Below are 7,072 nucleotides of genomic sequence, written 5' to 3' on the forward strand. Positions count from 1 at the left end.
ATGGTGGTCAGCGCTGCTCATTACTATGGGAATACTCTCAATGACAAGTGACTCTAAATTACCCTGAAAATGACTTTCAATTCATTTGGATTTATGTTGAAATGGTCAATAAAGTTATATATGATTATTAAAACCAAAAAAATTTGTCAAATATTTATTATGCGTGATAAATGCAGAGAAATACAATATTCTCCAGCTTTGTCATCAGAACAGCCTGGGCTCAAAGTCTTGCCTTTGACCATCTGCTCAAATTCAACGTCATTCTTGATTCCTTACTCTCACTTACCCCACATAGCCAATCAGTTGCCAGATCTCGCCATTTCTACCTGCACAGAATTTCTTGTATGTTCTCCCCATCTCTACTTTCGTACAACCCCCAGCCTAGTCCATGCTCTCATCACCTCTCACCTAGACTGTTGTAATAGCTTCTGAATTACTCTCCCCACCTCAGTCTCTCCCCTCTCCAATTCATCCTCCCCATAGGTACTAAAGTGATTTCCCTAAAGCACAGGTCTGACCATGTCAGCTCCCACCCTTATCAACTCCAGTGGGTCCCTACTGGTTCAAGGATCTAATGCGGGCCATCTCTAATTATCCTGATCTATGTCTTGCCACTGGGTCCAGAAGGCTCCAGAGGAAAAAGTGAGGCTGGTGACTTTGCACAGCCCTCCCTCTCTTAAATCCAATTCACTTGCAAGTCATGGTGAAGAGGGTTTGGCGTGAGGGGTGCTCGACACCCCAAAGTACCGACACACTGGGTCCTGCCAAAAGAATTCGACTCAAGCTTTCTCAGCCAAGGGAAAAGACAAAGTTTATTAAGAGTTAGCCAAATAGGCCTGCCCCAGGAGATCCCACCCCTTGTGACGCCTGTAAGGAAAGCAGGCCAGATCAATCTGAGCTAGATTGGATCTGACCCCTTCATGGAGGCAAGATGGAGATTATATACACAAAGATTGTGGGAGGGATTGAGGGGTGGTCTGGGGTGACCAGAGGAGGGGTTTAGAGAGGACTTGAGGAGGAGTCTAAGGAGAAGTTTGATGTGACCAAGATGAGGTCAGACCCAGGGTGGGAAATAGCTGAAGGCTACATGGAAATGACAGACAATAGAGGGCTAGGGTAGCAGAGCTAGGGTATAGATATTTTGATCAGGATTAAGGATGGGAAACAGGATTAAGGGTGGGAAACAGCTGGATAATAGAGGGCTGGAAAAGGTAGGTATTTGGGCCTAATGGTTATAGCCTCAGGCCAAGGCCACATCAAGTGGGAAGATTCAAGGAGAGTTCAAGGGTTCAAGGGGTTCCCAGAGACTGTGCCCTCATCAATGGCATCACCTCCCTGATGTCTTAGACAACAACAGGATCTAATAGAAACTCCTCTGTTTGGCACTCGAAGCCCTTCACACCAAATTCACTGGCCCCAAATTACCTTTCTGGGCTGATTATACATTATTCTCCTCTAAGAAAAATGATTATTAATAACCATTGATTTGGGGAGATCTAGAGTTTCTCATTTTTCTAAAGTCCTCATTTCAAAGCTCAGTCTCTGGTGGCTGAATTAACATTCTCTTCAATTGTGGTCAGACACCACCCAACCTTACAAGAATTTAATCTCAAGTAGAGAAGTCCATTGTTATCTATACAGGTTTGGGTAGGGATCAATTCTCTGATTAGATTGCCCAAGGCTGGGGGTGATTTGGGAGTAAATGACTGACTGAAGTTACATTCCCCCAACCCCTCATTGTAATATTTATGCTCTTATTAATTGTTAACCAATCAGAGTTGATTGCCACCCTCAGGAACACTCACTCTTCCAAAGGCATATAAACTGTGATTGGTCTTTAGCATTGGAGAGTACCACTAACCTTCTTGTTAAGAAAATGCTGGTATTACTAATAAAATTATTAATTCCCCAGAAATTATGTCGATCAAACTTTTTAAACATGATACCTCCATATCTACCATGTTCAGCCAAATTAGACTTCTTACTGGTTCTCTCATGTAAGACACTCTTGGTATTCTCTGTCCCTCATGGTCTACTCATCTTTCAGAATCCCTGGTTTCCCTCAAAGGCTCAGGTAAGAGCAAACTTAAGAAATGTATATTTTAGAGCTTAGAATGCCTCCCATGCCAAGCTGCAAGTAGAAAAGTTAATATTTAGCAGCAGTGAAGGACTATGCTCATTTTCTAGGACATATTGACTTGCTGACCCAGGGTGGTACTAATGTGATTAAAGATCTTCCCCTCCCATTCATCCCCTTAATAGACCTCAGGCAGAGTTAGTTAAGAGAAGCTTGATTAGGGGAGGCTTGTTTGTAGAAAGGCCCACACCCTTTTTCTAAGTAGGTGGAAGCCCCAGGCCCACACCCTTTTGCTAAGTGGGTACTAAGCCCCAGGACCACACCCTTTTGCTGATTAGGTGTGAAGCCCTCGGGCCCTAAACAGGGTATATACATCCTGAGGGTATCCATTAAGCTCAGAGTAGAGAGAGCTGTGAAGAAGACAGAACTGCAAGAGAGATGGAGAACTGGAAGAGACGGAGAGACAGAGAGAGAACTGGAAGGGCTCTGAGAACTGCAAGGGCTTTCAGAACTGCAGAAGGAGAGGACGTAGGCAAGCAGACAGTTAGGATTCGTGAGCGAGTGTTTACAGGAAGGCCCTAGCAGAGGGGAAGGTTACAGGATGGCTTGGCTCCTTGCTGTGATACTTTGTTTTAATTTCCTTGCTATTACATTGAAGTGGGATACAATTGTTGCTATGTCGAATTGGAATTACTGGTTTTGGAATTTGATCTTCTGTTTGTCTGAATAAATGTTTTACTTCTTCTGCCATCTATATAGAGAGTCTTTTATATTTTGCAATACTGAACTATACAGGCATGTTCATGGTCACCATCAATATTGTGAATGTTGCCTTACTGGTACACCCAGTTCATCCCCTTCATCATCATCTTTTATTATTAGACTCTAAGAATGTTAATGTATAAGCTACTTGAGGGCAGGGAACCCTACTCCGTTTTTGTTTTTCTATCCTCTGTACTTTGTACAGTGCTTAGCGCATAGTAGGTGCTTAGTAAATGCTTGTTGACTCATTTCATACAGGTCTTCCCATGCTTCTTTGAATTCTTGATGTTCATCATTTTTTAATGGTACCATGGTATTCCATTACATTCATGTACCACAGTTGGCTTTACCATTCCCCAATCAGTCCATTCCACTGTTTGACCAGCTCTAATTATTAGGATTTTTTTCCCTGAAATCAAGCCTAAATTTTCTACCTTGTAACTTCTGGTCATTGCTCTGAATTCTTTCTTCTTGGACCTAGAAAAAGTCATTTCTCTCTTCCATGGGTTTTGTGTTGTTGTTCAGTCCTTTCAGTCATGTCTGACTCTTCATGACCCCATTTGAGGTTTACTTGGCAAAGATACTGGAGTGGTTTGCCATTTCCTTCCCCAGCTCATCTTACAGATAAGGAAACTTAGGTAAACAGGGTTAAGTGACTTGCCCAGAGTTACACAGCTAATAAGTGTCTGAAGCTAGATTTGAACTCAGGATTTCCTGATTCCAGGCCTGGCACTCTATCTACCATGCCACCTAGTTGCCTCTTCCATGGGATAGCACTTCAGTAATAATGATAGCAATAACAGCAACTAGCATTTATATAACTCTTTAAGACTTGCAAAGCACTTTACAAATATTACTCTATTTTATCTTCTTGACAATCCTAGGAGGTAGGTGCTATTATTATCCCCATTTTACAAGTAAGGAAATTGAGGCAGAGATTAAGTGACTTGCCCAGGATCCCACAAGGCCAAATTTGAACTCATCTTCCTGACTCCATTTCTAATGCTCTATCCACTGTGTCACCTAATTGTCTTCAAATAAGGCTAAAGAGGACAGAGCCTAGAAATGCAGGGCAGGGGTCATCTACTCTACCCCTCCCCCCTTGTAGTGTTGCTAAGTGACTTCACTAAATCTTCTCTTTTCCAATCTAAATATCATCAGTTCCTTCTAAGCTTCAGATGGAAGGAAACCAAGGCCCTTCACCCTCTTCTCCTTTGGACATACTCCAGCTTGTCAATGGCACTCTTGAAATGGAGGACCCAGAACTGAATACAAGATCTCAAATATGGTCTGACCAGGAAGAATCCAGTGAACTATCATCTCCCAAAGGAAGGACCATCTAAGTGCTACACAGCTACCCCACCCCCCAGAAGATTCAGAGACCTGGAGGAAACACCTCTCCTCCCCACCTCCCAATACAATGAGTAGGTTCTCTATGATGGATAACTGGGAGGGCATGAACAATGAATCACACAGATAGATGAAAAAGTCATGATGGGCCACAGTCTACACTGGTGGAAGGAATATCCGCATAGATGCGAGCTAGAGCTTCAAGAAAGGATTAAAATAAGAAAAGCTGAGCATGCTAGGTATATTCCAACAAAGGAAAGATCATTTTCAACTGGAAATGGGAAGGTTTAATTACAAGGAGGCAGCACGGCATGAATGTTGGTTTTAGAGTCAGGACAACTTTGCTTTGACATTTACTAGTCCTGTGGCCCTGGTCAAGTCACTTTGTTCCTATAAGTCTCACTTTCCTTATCTGTAAGATGGGGATAAGACACACACTACCTACATTACAAGGATGTTGTAAGAAAACTTCTCTGTAAACCTTAAAAAGCACCATAGTAGTGGGAGTTATTATTATCTTTGGCCTAGTTTGCACCCCTAGCAGCCCTGACAAGCTTCCAGGACAAAAGCCCCAAATTTACAGGGTATCTATCTAGCATGTAAAATTCTATCTTCCCAAATACCTTTCCTTTCTTGGCCATTTGGGTTAGCAGACAATGAACTCTTCCAAGCTAACTATAGCAACACTCCCCTAACCCAGGAAGCAGATGACCAGAAGCCTGAACGGGCAGCATACCCAAAAGGAACCCAAAGAGCCTTCAAGTAGGAGAACTGATGAAAATAGCCCTCAGAGAGTGACAGGAGACTCTCCAAAAAGGAGGGTACTATTATTGGCTGTCAACAGTCTTAAAAGACATGGCTCACTATATTCCCTCCAGCATCAACGTTATGGATCATCAGCCAAGTGGCAGGCCATGGATATATCGAGACAGGAACAGAATGGAAAAATAAAGGAAAAGGAAGCAGATCATTTCTAAAAAGAGATGAGAGAATAGTGAACACATGCATGATGTGCAGCAAAATCAATAGCAAATATCAGAACCAGAATTAGAGGCCTTGGGTCACTCATTTTATGGATGTTGGAAGAGAAATCAAGGACCATCTAATTCAAACCATGCTGAACAAGAATATGCCTAACCTCATTATACCTTGGGACAATTATAATGTCTAGGAAGTGTTTTCCTTATATCAAGCCAAAATCTGCCTCTGTATAATTTTTACCCGCTGCTTCCATGTCTTGACTCCTCTGGGACCAAGGAAAATAAGTCTAAAGATTTTTCCATATAGCTCTTCAAACATCTGAAGATAGCTTTTATGGCTCCTCTCTCCCCAAAGTCTTCTCTTCATTTTTTAAAATTTAATTTAATTTCTAAAAATTATTCTTTTATTTATTAAGTGCAGAAATGTTTTTATTCTTTTTTTCCAGTTCCAAAATCTCTCCCTCTCCTTAGCCCATGCCTCCACTCAATGAGAAGGCAAGAAAAACAAAACCCATTACAAATATGTATAGTCATGTAAAACAAATGTCCGCATCAGCCATGTTCCAGAAAGAAAGAAAGAAAGAAAGAAAGAAAGAAAGAAAGGAAGGAAGGAAGAAGGAAGGAAGGAAGGAAAGAAGGAAGGAAGGAAGAAGGAAGGAAGGAAAGAAAGAAAGAAAGGAAGGAAGGAAGGAAGAAAGGAAGAAAGAAGGAATGAAAGAAAGAAAGGAAGGAAGGAAGAAGGAATGAAAGAAAGAAAGGAAGGAAGGAAGGAAGGAAGGAAGGAAGGAAGGGAAAAGGAAAGAACAAGGGAGGGAGAGGGGAATAGAGGAGGAAAGGAGAGAGGGACAGAAGGGACCGAGGGAAAAGGGGAGAGAGGAAGGAATGAAGGGAGGATGAAAAAGAAAGAGAAAATGCTTCAATCTGTGTTCTGAGTCCATCATTTCTCTATCTGAGGTCGATAACATGTTTCATAAACTGTTTTTAGGGGAAAAAAATTTGGAACTCTCCACAAATCTTTGTATCATTTTTGCACAGCGGTTATGCTAATCTCCTCTGTGCCATTCCAGTTTTAGTATATGTGCTGCCGAGCAATATAGATGAATAGACAGACAGACAGATAGATAGATAGATAGACGGACAGACAGACAGATTCTTTAGGTTAAGCATTCCCATGGCCCTTGATTTTCTCTTCTGTTAAGTGTGTTATAGGTTAAGTCCCTCCTGGTCCACTAACCAGTGAGTGTAGCACTTAATTTCAAATACAGCCTTGCTAAAGACATGCCAACAACTACCGTACAGCACTTTTGGGTGGAGGTGGGAAAACAATGACTGAAATCCAGGGGCAAACCAGGACCTAATAGAGTAAATACTGTCCTGCAGCCTGGACTGATAATGTATCTAAAAGCAGTCAAATAGCCCAGAAACCATCTTATGAGACAGACTCAAACATTTCTTCAACGGGGAGGAATTTTAGAAAATCATGCTAATTTCAAAAAAGGAAGTTGTAATTTACATAGGACTTGAAAAGGATGAGTCTAGGAAAATGTCAATGGATCACTACAATATTGCTTCATCCAAGTCATGTGACCTCAAGCTTTAGAAAGAAGAGATTATCAAATTCTTTGTGTATTTTGGGTCAGTCACTTAGATGAGCATCACTGCACCTGTGTGGAGCTCATTTAGAGCTTATTTTCTGGGGTTTTTTTTCCAATTAACAAAAACATACCTGGTTACTATAAGTCCACCCAATTCTAGATCTCAAGTAATCTGTCTGCACACACTTTAAATCCAGTCAGAGGATTTCTTGATTACTGATGTTATACACTGAAAGGACACACTGGTCAACCCATCAAACATTTATTAAGTGCCTCCCATCTTCTAGTTAACATAAAAGGTTATAGAG

At 41.5% G+C, this 7,072-nt stretch overlaps 1 non-coding gene across 1 annotated transcript; it reads right to left on the bottom strand.

Moving 5' to 3' along the window:
- Window positions 1-6,159: 6,159 nt before the first annotated feature.
- LOC118858922 lies at window positions 6,160-6,261 on the bottom strand. The gene has a single exon (XR_005011034.1). It is a non-coding gene; the product is annotated as a U6 spliceosomal RNA (small nuclear RNA).
- Between the last annotated feature and the right edge of the window lie 811 nt (window positions 6,262-7,072).

This window comes from Trichosurus vulpecula, chromosome 7, assembly GCF_011100635.1.
Source record: "Trichosurus vulpecula isolate mTriVul1 chromosome 7, mTriVul1.pri, whole genome shotgun sequence".
Classification (NCBI taxonomy): domain Eukaryota; kingdom Metazoa; phylum Chordata; class Mammalia; order Diprotodontia; family Phalangeridae; genus Trichosurus; species Trichosurus vulpecula.